Below are 13,792 nucleotides of genomic sequence, written 5' to 3' on the forward strand. Positions count from 1 at the left end.
AATGAATAAAAATAACTAACGAAATTGAAAGAGACACTTAACAGCTTTGAATGCTGGAGTTTAATCAATTAATCAAAGTAACTAGGGTTTACGTGTTCCCATAGGTTCATAACTTGATAATTCTAACTATAACAATTCTTTTCTAGTATCTTGCATGCAAAGTGATAAGTTATGTATTTCTAAATCCTTGGTCCGGCATCTAGAAAATCTCACTCCGCACCTTGGTCCGGCTACGTGTGTTGCTATTCTAACCCTTATCTTTACCTCATATTAAGCATTGTATTCAATATTTGACTAAGTTATTACCTCGTACCAATCAATACTAGCCTATTAGATAGTATACACTAAATCTATTATCTATTCTCATTCGGGCATATTTTTTTCATGTATCTCCCCAGAAAACTTTAACATAATTTGATTTCTATGGAATTTCTATAATTTGATTCCCATGGAGAATTTCCATAATTTATTCTTATGAAGACTTACCATAATTTGGTTTTCATGGAATCTCAATAATTTGACTCATGGAAAATTTCCATAATTTAATTCTTATGAAAATTTACCATAATTTTTATAATTTGTAGGAAATAAACTTTCCATCTTCATAATTTGTAGGAACACCGTTTATTTACTTTGATTTCTATAAATACACATGCTCTTATAAGGATTGATTTATCAATTTGAGGCATGCAGAACTCAATTTTCGTCACTTTTTTCAGCACAGCACGCCTATGGTAGAAAGGTCATAACTTGTTGTAGAAACATTCAAATCATGATCCGTTTGATGTTCCAGAAAGTAGGCTCAAAAGGTTACGACATATCCGAAATTCAAAATCAAAACCTATCTGAATTGGCGGAAATTGATTTTTGAAGTTTGCTATCAAATATGTCTTCCTTTTTTAATAGCTCTATGCACTCCCACCAAAACGTCTCTATCTTGGTGTAGAAGATTTCAAACGACAAGCAACTTGTTTCTATAGAACTAGACATCAAAGTCTACAACATATCCAAAAAAATCAAGGTAAAACTCTTCATGGATTGACGATAATTAATTTTCGACGTTGCACTTCAATTCTGTCGTTATTGTTTTGCAGATTTGTGGAGTCTCACCAAAACGTTTGTATCTTGGCGTAGGAGAGCTCGAATGGAGAGATACTTGATTCTATAGAAAATAGACTCTTAAGTCTTCATGCATTTACTTCTGTGCATCGTTATCGAAGAGTCGCATATTGATTATTGTATTGATTGAGAATCTTTTTTTATCATCTACATGGAGAGACAACATGAAACTCTTAAGCCAATAGGACCATATTCATCATGACAAGCGCGAGAAAATACGCCATAATTTTCATCATGTCAATTTGAATCTTCGTGCAATTGGCACCGTGAGACACATCATTCATCATGACGAGCGTGTGAGCATATACCATAATTTTCACCATGCCAATTTGAAGCTTCGTGCAATTAGCATCGTGAGACACATCATTCATCATGACGAGTGCGAGAACATATGTCATAATTTTCACCACACCGATTCAAAACTTCGTGCAATTGGAACTGTGAGACACATCATTCATCATGACGAGCTCGAGAGCATATGCCATAATTTTCACCATGCCAATTTGAAGCTTCGTGCAATTGGCACCGTGAGATACATCACTTCTTTTTTTTAGGTTTACGATGGATTGCAAAAAGTATCAATATCATATCCAAAAAAAAATGAAGTGTAGTCCATAATTGGCGAGGAACCACTTGATGCATCTTCTTTTGTAATTTCAACTTTGATGACGAACCACACTTTGTGCCTCTTCTTTTACAATTGCGGCTTTAGCGATGAATCACTCTTAGTACATTTTCTTCTACAATTGCGGCTTTGACGAAGAATCACACTTGATATCTCTTTTTTTTGTAGCTTCAACTTTGATGATGAACCACATTTGGTGCCTTTTCTTTTACAACTGCGACTTTAGCGATGAGCGGCTTTGTCGACGAACCACAGTTGATACCTCCTTCTACAATTGTGGCATCTTCTTTTAGAGTTTTGGCTTTGATGAAAAACCACACATGAAGTATTTTTTTTAGTTGCAACTTCGACGACGAACCACACTTGACACTTCTTTTGTAGTTCAACTTTGATGTCGAACCGCCCTTGGTGTCTCTTCTTTGGAAGATCATGTAGAGAATTTCTTCCAGTCGTACGCAAAGTATGATACTTTAAAATCATCAAAAATGACTAAAGAATCACATGAAAATGCCCTCTCTGATGCACAACGCCGTCTCGATGGTACAAAGTTGACACATGAAAAGTTAGATGGATCCATGAAGAAACTTCAAGCAACTCTAGCAGATGTGGAGCTAAATAATGTGATATCTAACGATAAAATTGAGAGATTATCCAAACTAGAAGAGGCGATCGAGAAAAGTCGCCAAGAAATCATAAGCCTCAAACTTTTTCTTTTTTTTGATTCACTCATTATGGTGTAGTGGTTTTTTTTTCTTTTTCATTTTTGAAGCAATAAAATAGTAACTTATATTTCAATAAGAAACTCCTCGTCTTGAACTTTAAATTTTGATTGTTTCTTTTAATGAGCCCCCTTTATTATTGGAAAAAAAGACTCCATAAGCTAGCGTTCATATGAGGATTGCAACAAAACGTTACTTTTTCCAGCTTTCTTCAGCTTTGCGTACATGTGGAAGAAAGTTCATAGCGTGGAGTAGGAGCATTAGAATAATGAGATTCTTTTTTGGTTGGAAAGATAACTTGGAGATCTTCGATCTATGTAAAATTCACGTCCATGGGATTTACGGTTTATTACATATCTGTTTTCGAAGTTGGTTTAAAATCTGCGTACTTTAATCTTCAGATTTCTTCAGCTTTGCGCACATGTGGAAGAAAATTCACAACGTGGAGTAGGAGTGCGGAATAATGAGCTTACTTTTTTTGTTGGAAAGATAACTTCAAGATCTTCAGTCTGTACAAAAATCACATCCATAGGATTTACGGATTAAAGGAGATTTATCTTCAAAGTTGGCTCAAAATATGTGCGGTTGAATCTTCAGCTTTGCGCACATGTGGAAGAAAATTCACAACATGGAGTAGGAGCGCCGGAATAATGAGCTTTCTTTTTTGTTGGAAATATAACTTCAAGATCTTTAGTTCATACAAAAATCGCATCCATATGATTTACGGATTAATGCAGATTTGTCTTCAAAGTTAGCTCAAAATTTGGGTGCTTAACTCTTCATTTGAACGAATCAACATGATGTTCACATGGAGACATTATATATTTTTTCTTCTTATGACTGAACGTAGAGTAAAAATACTCTAAGATGCCTGCGTACCTCGGTGAAGAGGATCAAGTCATAACATAGTTCAGAAAGCGAGCTTTAATTTTTTTTTGTCCTAACTTTTGCCTAGGCCGCCTCTTTCGATATTTTCAACCTAGTGGACATTTTTTTGGAGCCATACACTATTTATACTTTTGCGGGCCAGGAGTATGACACCGCTTCAAGGATAGTACTTCTTCAAGAATTTTCCATTGATGGGACCAATCCGCAAGCCGTCTGCATCCACAAGTTTGTAAGCTCCGCTTGAATAGACTTCTTGGATGACGTATGGTCCATCCCAATTTGAGGTGAACTTGCTTTTTGGTTTATGAGATATGATAATTGGCCTTGTAACTGCAAGAACTTGATCACTAACTTGGAAGGACCTTAGGAGAACTTTTTATTAAAAGCACGAGAGAGACGAGCTTGATAGCATTCAAGACTTTGTTGAGCTTCCAACCTTTTCTCATCAAGAGCTTCCAACTCTTCAAGGCGCAGGCGAGCATTATATTCTTCATTAAGTCCCTCTTAGATGGAAAGAGTCAAAGACGGTATTTGTCGTTCAAGTGGAAGGACTGCTTCAGTTCCAAAAATAAGAGAATAAGGAGTTGCTTGAGTCGGCGTGCGATGAGTCATCCGATATGCCCAAAGAGCTTCTTCCATTCTATCATGCCAATATCTTTTAGATTTGGAGATGACCTTCTTTAACAAGTTGCACACAGTCTTGTTAAATGCTTCAGCCAGACCATTTACAGCAGCATAATACATTGAAGAATTACGTTGTTTGAAGCCAAAAAGGTCGTAGAATTTATCCATCAATTTATTGGCAAATGGCTTTCCATTATCTGTTAGTATATAACTAGGAATGCCAAAACGATAGATGATATTCACCTTCATGAAGTTTGCAATATTTTCCTTCTTTACTTCTTCAAGGGATACCGCCTCAGCCCATTTAGAGAAACAATCTGTTGCATCAAGGATGTATAAGTGGCCGCCAGAAGATTTCGGTAGTGGTACAACTACGTCTAGCCCCCAAGCATCAAATGGCCAAGATGCAACAGTCGGATGTAATACACCAGGAGGTTGGTGCATAAAGTTTGCATGAAATAGGCATGCTTGACATCTTCGAGCATAATCCAAGCCATATTTTACTATTGTTGGCCAATAATAACCCATTATTTTTATATGGAAATGCAACATTGGCCCAGATTGATACGATCCACAAACTCTAGAATGTGCTTCTTGTATAACTTGATTTGCTTCTTCTTCTCCCAAACAACGCAGAGACCCCCCTCGAATGATCGTCGATATAGAGTATCTTTATAGTAAAGAAATCGAGGAGCACGACGACGGATTTCACTCTTTCTCTTTGGATCTTCTGAAAGTCTATTGTAGCACAAGTAATCAATCAAGTCATGTCTCTAGTCGACTATCTCAACTTGTGAAACATCTATAAGTGTTCAAGCTTGCTTTCTTCATTCGCCTATGGTGGTACTATCCATTTTTGGCAGATAGTGATTTGAGCTTCGTCGGGCAGAGTCAATGTTGAAGCCAAAGTAGCTAAGGCATCAGCTTTCTTATTCTCCTTTCTTGGATCATGCTGAAGAGTTACATCTCCAAGCCATCTAATCAATTTTTGTGCATAGTCATGATAGAGGCGCAATTCTGGCTTTTTGACTACACAACTACCCAACAATTGATTGATCACTAATTCAGAGTCTCCAAAAACTTGTAATTGCAATTGCTTCATATAGACCGCCATTTCAAGCCCAAGTATTAAGGCTTGATATTCTGTAATATTATTGGAGCAACATTGTGTTAAGGTGAAGGAATATGACAAGATCTCCTCTTGAGAAGTGACAAATATCACTCCAGCGCCGGCTCCTTCACAATGTGAGGCCCCATCAAGATACATCTTCCAAAGCGGTTGAACTTCAACAACCATTGAATCTTCATCAGGTAATTCATCACTGAGTTCCCAATCATCAGGTATTGGGTGGTTTTCCAAGAAGTCTGCCAATGCTTGCCCTTTCACAGCCTTTTGAGGAACATACACAATTTCAAATTGTTGAAACTAGAGATACCATCTTGCTAGTCGATGATTGAGGACGGGTTTCAACATCACAAATTTGATGAGATTTGCTTCAAAAATAAGACGAACGACGTGAGCTTGAAAGTAATGTTTCATCTTCTGAATTGAGAAGACCAAGGCCAAACATAGCTTTTTGATTGGCGAGTACTTCAACTCATTTGGTGTTATCATCCTAATCAGGTACTCCCTCCGTCCAGAATTATTTGTCATGTTGCGCTTTTCGAAAGTCAATTTTACAAATTCTCCAAGTTAAATTAGATCACATTAATTCGATATTATAAACGAAAAAATGAGACATTCTAAAACTATATGAAAAGTACTATTAATTGCAATTTTTCGCATATTAATGTGATGAAAAAATACATCTTAAAATGTTAGTCAAAGTTTTTATAGTTTGACTCTAAAAATAGAAACCATGACAAACAATTCCAGACGGAGGGATTAGTAAAGGGAATTTTCTTTCTCTTTGCCATTCTCTTGGGCTAAGAGTGCTCCAACTGATCTTTCTTGAGCTGATATGTAAAGTATCAATGGCTTTCCAGGAACAGGAGCTGCTAAAATTGGAGGTTTGGTCAAGTAAGACTTGATGCTCTCAAAGGCATTACTACAAGTTTGGTCCCATTCGAAAGGAGTGCCCTTTTTCATAAGACGACTGAATGGTTGACACTTTCCTGCTAGATTCAAGAAGAATCTCCTAAAATATGCTAGCTTCCCTTGCAGACTCTTCAATTCATGAATGTTTCTTGGCTTGACCATCTACAGAATTGCATCTATTTTTTCTTGATCAATTTCAATTCCTCGATGTCGTACAATGCAGCCAAGGAATTTTCCAGATGTAACTCCAAACGCACATTTCAAAGGATTCATTCTAAGTTGATACCTTCGTAGTAGATCAAACACCATCCTTAAGTCTTGCAAGTGATCACACTTTTTCCTTGATTTCATTACTAAATCATCAACGTAATATTTAACATTTTTGTGAAGAATGTTATCAGAGATGTTCTGCATAACTCTTTACTATGTTGCTCCTACATTCTTCAAACCAAAAGACATTACTTTGTAGCAATAAATGCCTTTAAGAGTGCGGAATGCGGTCAACTCTTCATCCTTTGGTGACATGCAAATCTGGTTGTAGCCAGATAAATCATCCATAAAAGACATTGCCTCATACCTAGTAGTGTCATCAATCATAAGCTCAGGTATAAGAAGTGGAAATTCATCTTTTGGACATGCATTATTGAGATCCCTAAAGTCGACGCAAACTCGAATTTTCCCATTTTTCTTCCTCACGGGGACAATACTTGAAACCCATGTGGGGTACTTAACTTCACGGATAAAGCCAGCCTCAATAAGCTTGTTAACTTCCATTTATATCACAGGAACCAATTCAGGCCAAAAACGCGGTTGAGCCTGCTTGATGGGACGTGCACCGCTTTTCACAGCAAGATGATGGACTTCTACCTTCGGGTCTAATCCAGGAATTTCTTTGTAACTCCAAGCAAATACATCTTTATACTCTTTGAGTAAGTCACGTAGGCCTTTTCCTCATCACTTGTTAGTGAAGCATTCACATAAGTGGGTTTTTGATCTTTATTAGTTCCAAGGTTGATTTCTTTCAATGCATCAACGGTCACCTTTACTCCTTCTTCAAGTTCGGGTGATGCATCTTTAGAATCTCCATCTGCTTGAGGTTCTCCATCGTTGAAAGATATATGGTAACACCATGAAACATTCTCCGACTCTCCAATAATTTTAATTGGAGAAAAAGTAAGCATTTCATCTTGTGTAGTGACATGATATGAAGAGCCAACACTTTCTTCATCTTCCTCATTTTGCTTAGTGTAGACCACAACATGCGACTTTGCCTTTAGTACTTCTCCACAAGAGACGATAATGTTCGTATGTCGCCTCATTCTGGAAGGGACTAGACTTTGAAAGTCTTTCATAGCATTTTGAGATTTGGGTAAAGCAAATGCTTGCATACCCTTGCTATTTCTTCAAACCTTGTTTTTCTTCCTCAATGACCCTAACCTCTCAAATGCAGAAATCCTCTGTGTTGAGCTTCCAAGTCGATCGAAGACAGAAGCCTCTTGTTAGAATTAGCAAACTCATCTTCCGCAGTTATGTAGTTGTTGCTCACCCTTTTTATGGAGATGCGGATAGGTGGGGGATTTTTGTAGCCCACCCTTTCACATTGTTGCCTCATAACGGGTTTGGACGAAAGCTTCCCCAATTTCGATGGTTCATTTGGATCGAATTCACCTTTTGCTAGCAACCTGTAAGCATTAGGATCAAAATTTTGTACGCTTCATTGGGAGTGCTTCATATTAGGGTGACTTAGGGGCCACAAATTTATCGTGAAGTAATGACTCAGGAGCCATAGACTTCCCATGTAATTTTGTGTTTGACTTCATCATATCAATTCTTCTTACAGGAAGGGTCAAACCTTCTAGTGCATTTTCTCGCAACTCGAGAAAGTGTCCCTTGTCCTCATTTGCCTTTGGGACATAACGAAGAATGGATGCAACCTTTTTACTTGAAAAAGCATCAATCATGTTAGACATCTTGTTTGGATTGCCAAGCTTTGGATCTTCCTTGTTTGCGACTTTTGCCTTACCGACCGCTACCTTAGCCATCTTGTTGAGGAGTCTGACATTTCCATATGCAATGTCATTAACTTTTATGGAATATTTCTTCAAGTAAAACTTTGCATCAGCAAAGTGAGCTTCAGCTTTAGTGAATGGATTATCATCTGCAATAATCCTTTTTGCAACTCCATTCTCATAATACTTCAAACGTTGGTGGTAGGTAGATGGGACTACTTTGTTCTCATGTACCCACGGACTACCAAGCAAAATGTTATATGAAGTCTTTGCATCAATTATATGTAACCACACACTTGGTTGTAACTCTCCGATGGTGAGGCCTACTTTGACGGTCCCTATGGACCTTTGTCCTCCTTGATTGAATCCTTGGATCATCAAGCGACTACCAGTAAGATCTGCTGTTGATATTCCAATGTCTCTCTTTGTACGAATCAGAATGATGTTGATTCCAAATCCTCCATCGACTAGGATTCTATTCACTCTTTTCTCATGTGCAAAACCGACTATGAATAAAGGGTGATTATGAAATGTGTCACCAAACAGAAGATCATTGTCAGAGAATGTGATTTTGGCCATACATGCATTTTTGACTCCAAGAGATAGATGTGGAGCATCTTTTGGTGATGAGCATGATTTATTTTCAACTTTAGGGGACGACTTTGGAGAATCTTTTGATGATTGATATGATGGAGTTGCATCTTTCGCTTCCTTTTCATTGACATTACAACATAGAGCTTTTGTGCCATCACATGTGAACTTGGTGTAAAACCAATTTGGCAAATATTCTCCAGATGTAATTGGTCGAGGCCGCTCTTGATAGTGGTGCGCCTTTATTTTCTTTTTATTTGATTGTAGACTCTTAGTTTTGGTTTTGGGTCTTCTTACCATCTTTTCCCTGACGTGTCGCTTTGTTGACTCTTTGTGCAAACTTATTTTTCTATGTCTACGGCGAGTCACAAGAGTCCAACCCATATCATCAAGATCATCGACTGGGTTTTCATCTTCTCCCATCGATCCCTCTCCTACAGAAGCCGCATCACTTAGTATAGGAAGAGATAATAAATTATTTACATCTATGGGCTCAAAGTCTCCAAACTTAATTATTCTTGTTTGATTGATGTTTGGGATGTCTTGCTTATTATTTCCTTCAATAAAATTGCAGGTCATGACCAGATTGGGTAAGTCATGTCTTGCTTATTATTTCCTTCAATAAAATTGTAGGATATGACCATATTGGGTAAGTCAGAAGCGATACTGACTTGGTTTGAACTAAATTTCTCATCTTCAAGTTCAATCTTCCCTTCGCGAGCTAAGTCCATGATTTTGTCCTTAAAGACAAAGCATTTCTCAATAGGGTTGCCAAGCAACCGATGATATTTGCAGTATTTTGGATCATCACTCCTCACTGCTTCATCTAGTCGTGTCATCTCTGGTAACTCAAAAAGTTTCATCTCTAGGAGTTCATCAAAGATTGCGGAAACATTTGAGTAAAGAAATGGGTAGTCCTTCCGCTGCATTTCCATCAAGGTGAGCTTTTGATTCGTCCTTCCTTCAAAAGAAGTCGCTTTTGCGCTCTATGCATTGACCAACCTTGTGGTGAATTTCAAATGAGAGGTATTGACGTTCATGGATTCCTTGTTTTCAGTCTTAGGAAAATATTTTCCCACTTTCTTAAATTCTTGCCTTTCTTTGACTTTGCGGAGTTCTTGGACAGGTGGCGCTTCAGTTCCAACTGACGACATGCTCAACTCCATATCATGAGCGCGAGTGGCCAATTTTTCAAAATTTTTAGGCTTTATGCCTTGCAAAATATAGCGGAGACCCCAATGCATACCTTGGATGCACATCTCTATGCCTTAAGCTTTACTAAGTCTATCTTTACAGTTCAGACTTGCATGCCTCCATCGGTTGATGAAGTCAAAGACCGACTCTTCATTTTGCTGACGTGTAATTGTAAGTTCCATCATGCTTACAGTACATCTTTTGCTATAGAATTGGTTGAGAAATTCTTGCTTTATTTGTTCCCAACTATCAATGGAACCAGACTCAAGGTCTGTGTACCAATCGAAAGCATTGCCCTAAAGGGAGCGGACAAATTGTTTGACAAGGTAGTCGTTGTATGTCCCAGCATTGTTGCACGTTTCAATAAAGTGTGCCACATGTTTCTTTGGACTTCCCTTACCATCGATCTGCTGAATTTTGGAGGTTGATAACCGGCAGACGTTTTTAAGCTATCAATCCTTGTAGTGTATGGCCTTGCATATGTCAAGGAGGATTTGGTAGCAACCTCGTACTTGTCTTTAATAGTTCCCATGATGAACTTCTTGATTTGGTTGATTGGGATCGTTCCGTCAGAGGAAACTTGGATATTTTTAGCATGTTCTGATTGCTTTGAAGGGCGATCGACAGCCTCTTATACTTGTGGACGTTTTCCAGGCGCATGACTTGATTCTTCATCCATCATTCCTTCCACCCTATCAGTTATCTTAACAATTCGAGCATCTTGATCTTGAACGTACTTGGTCAAGCCTTCAATAGCTCTTGTCAAGCTCGCAAGTTGTTCTTCTACTGATGAAGTACTAGTCACCATCGCGTGCATTACCATAGTATGTGATGGAGAATGGTGTTGATTTTCCCAAACATGTGATGCAAACATGTTATATGGGGTAGATCCAGTGCTCAAGACATCATCATCGACTAAAGCAGCGGGCTTTTCGTGTGTAGATAGGCTCAATTGGACAAGAACCCTCTTGACCATTTCGGCGATGTCTTATTTTGCGGCTTTCTCAGGAGACTTCACACATTTTGGGGACAAATCAAAAGCAGCATCAGATTCGGACGACACTCGTGAGGCTTGTTGTCCCAACAACTTGGCTTTGTTCCTTGTGATAAGTCTCATGTTTCCCGCAGTAACATCAAGGATGTTTTTCACATCGATGTAGAATCTGGATCCATCAATTTTTGCGGAAGCAGATACGAATCCAGACGCAGATGCAAATTTTGATACAGATGTAGATTTCGATGCAGATGCAGATCTAGATTTCGATGCAGATGCAAATTTGGATGCAAATGCAGATACATATGTAGATCCAAATTTGGATGCAGATGTAGATTTCAAGTTGATCTTCTCAGAATCAATCTCAATGATCTTGACCTTGTATTTTAGAAGAGAGAAGATGAGCGTGTCAATTTGTATGCGTCTAAAGTTTCGTCCCTGAAAAACAGCAAACAGGAATGGAAAAATAGCAAGCAAACAATAATATTTGTATTTGAATTAATGTGAAGGTTACAATCTTTATAAAATATCTCAAAAAGATATGTAATCCCCTGACTCTTCTCTTCACAGATGTTCTTGATTTGGCGGAATACTTGCGGCTCAACACTTGGAGCGAAGACTTCTTTATATGCTGAAGACTTGCAGATCACCACTGAAGAGCAACTATGTATTTCTGTATGTATATATTTTTTTGCCTTTTGGTCAGAAGAAAACCTCTTTATATAGTCTTGAGTTAGGGCTTTAGGGGTATTTTGGTCCGAGCAATTTTGACTCATCTTGTCAACTTAATGGACTGGCCCAAGTGATTTGGATTTGATTTAAGTCATACAATTTTGACTTAGATATTAATCCGACTTTATCAACCAAAAATTTGACTTGGTCAATGTATGGTGATTTAAGATTTAATCCAAATTTAATTTGGATTTATCAATAAAACTTCACTGTCTACAGTTTTTAATAAGTGTTACTTGTTAATCATGTTATATAAAAAAGATTAAGACTTATTTGTGATATTGATGATAAATTATGGTATAGAAAGTAAAATTGTAGATCATATATATTTTTGAGTTAATATCTCAAAAGGTCACTCAATTTTGATAATTTATCTTGTAAAGTGACAAAACTTTATTTTGAATCAATAAAATTATTCACATTTATATCAATAAAATCACATAACTAAATTTATCATTAAAATTAATTGACATGACAATTTCAAATTCCCAACTGACGCTGCACTTCCAAAATGGTCATAGCAGAGTTCCTAAATTATTCAATTTCTTCATAAGCAAGATGCACTATTATATATAACATGAGCATTAATTCAGCTCACTCATATTTGATATAGGTAAAATTGATTGGGTAAAGTACTAGTTTATTCATATTTATCCATATTTTCATGAGTAAATAGTACAAGAATTCAACATGGAGAAAAAATATTTTCATCTTTGTTTAGATGAAACATGTTGAAAATGCTTCATTTAGTTTTGTTGTATCATAAAAGTAAAAAACAAGACCTATAATTTTTCAATATAAAATAAATTTATGTAATAACAAGGAAAAAATATTGTTAATTTTGAAGTAAATGAATTTTTTTATTTTTGGACAAAAACATGATGCAATGTCAATACTAATATAATTTGCTTATATTACACTATTATGTATCATCGAATATAAAATTAAACAAATAAAAAATATAATTATAGTTAACAAGAAATGTACATTTAGAGCCCGTTTGGTCATGCGATATAGTATCATGATATGGTATCATGAGATGAAATTGAAGTTTTATTTGGACATGCAATTGAATTTTTTGTGTTGTATATTTTCTCATAAACATAAAAATTACATAAGTTCTAAAACTATTAAAATAGCCTCAATTGTTTATTCAATTGTATCAAATAAACAAAAATTTATGAAATCGCATAAATAAATTATTAGAAAGTTATTTGTTCTCCACTTAAGTAATTGTTCCATCAATATATTTGAGTAAAAATGAAACACCTATCACGAGCTCTTCAAGATTTTACTACTCAACAATCGTAAAGTGTGAGTTAAAGTGACTAAATGTTTGAAATAATAATAAATTTTATGTCAGTGAGAATAATAAATTTCAAAAAGTAATGATTTGATTATAATTTTATTTACATGAGAAATAAATGATTAGTAGATATAAATGTGAGGTTGTTTTAACAAAATATAAACTCGTGGATCAATTTTTGCATTAAAATATCTCAAATCATGATATGACATTCCCATATGATTTCATATCATGATTTTTGGAGAATATGGAATCACATCTCATGATATGGAATCAGCGTAAAATCGCATGTCCAAACGCTAATTCCATCTCACAATACCATATCGTGATATGGTATCGCATGGTCAAATCTCTCGGTCGTGCGAGGCGGAGACTTAGAGTCTTACTATTGAGCTGTGCGACACTTAACAACTTACTCACGACTCTTTCACGTTCTTGTAAGCTCAAGTAAGCCTTTTGAAGCTAGATCGCTAAGAGAATGAAAACGAAAGACTTAGAAAGAACAAGAAAGCTTTTGAAGAAGGCTTTGTATTAGCTTAGGAATATTGCTTGCAACTTTTGCTTGGTGCCTTTACAAATGAGGGACACCTATATTTATACTACCTCTTATGGACTAAACTGTAATTTAAAATTACTTACAAGTCCCAAGATATTTACACAATGGTCCCTTTTCTAGAGACTTCTACCCTATCTAGAATATGCCAAGTCATTCTTGAAATATCTAAGACGTTCTAGAGCCTTCCGTAGCCTTCTTGAAAAATCTAAAGGGTTCTAGAACTCTCCGTAAGCCTCTCTACAACTCTAAAATCCTCCACGCCTATTTGTCTACAAAATTAGACTCGGGCAGTGGCGGGACATGACATGATGATCATGTTCAATAGGTAGTTAGATATGTTAGACAAAGACATAACCCTAAGTACATTAGTTGGTCATTCCCTCCGTCCGGATACATT

Source organism: Solanum pennellii, chromosome 10, assembly GCF_001406875.1.
Source record: "Solanum pennellii chromosome 10, SPENNV200".
In the NCBI taxonomy this organism is placed as follows: Eukaryota; Viridiplantae; Streptophyta; class Magnoliopsida; order Solanales; family Solanaceae; genus Solanum; species Solanum pennellii.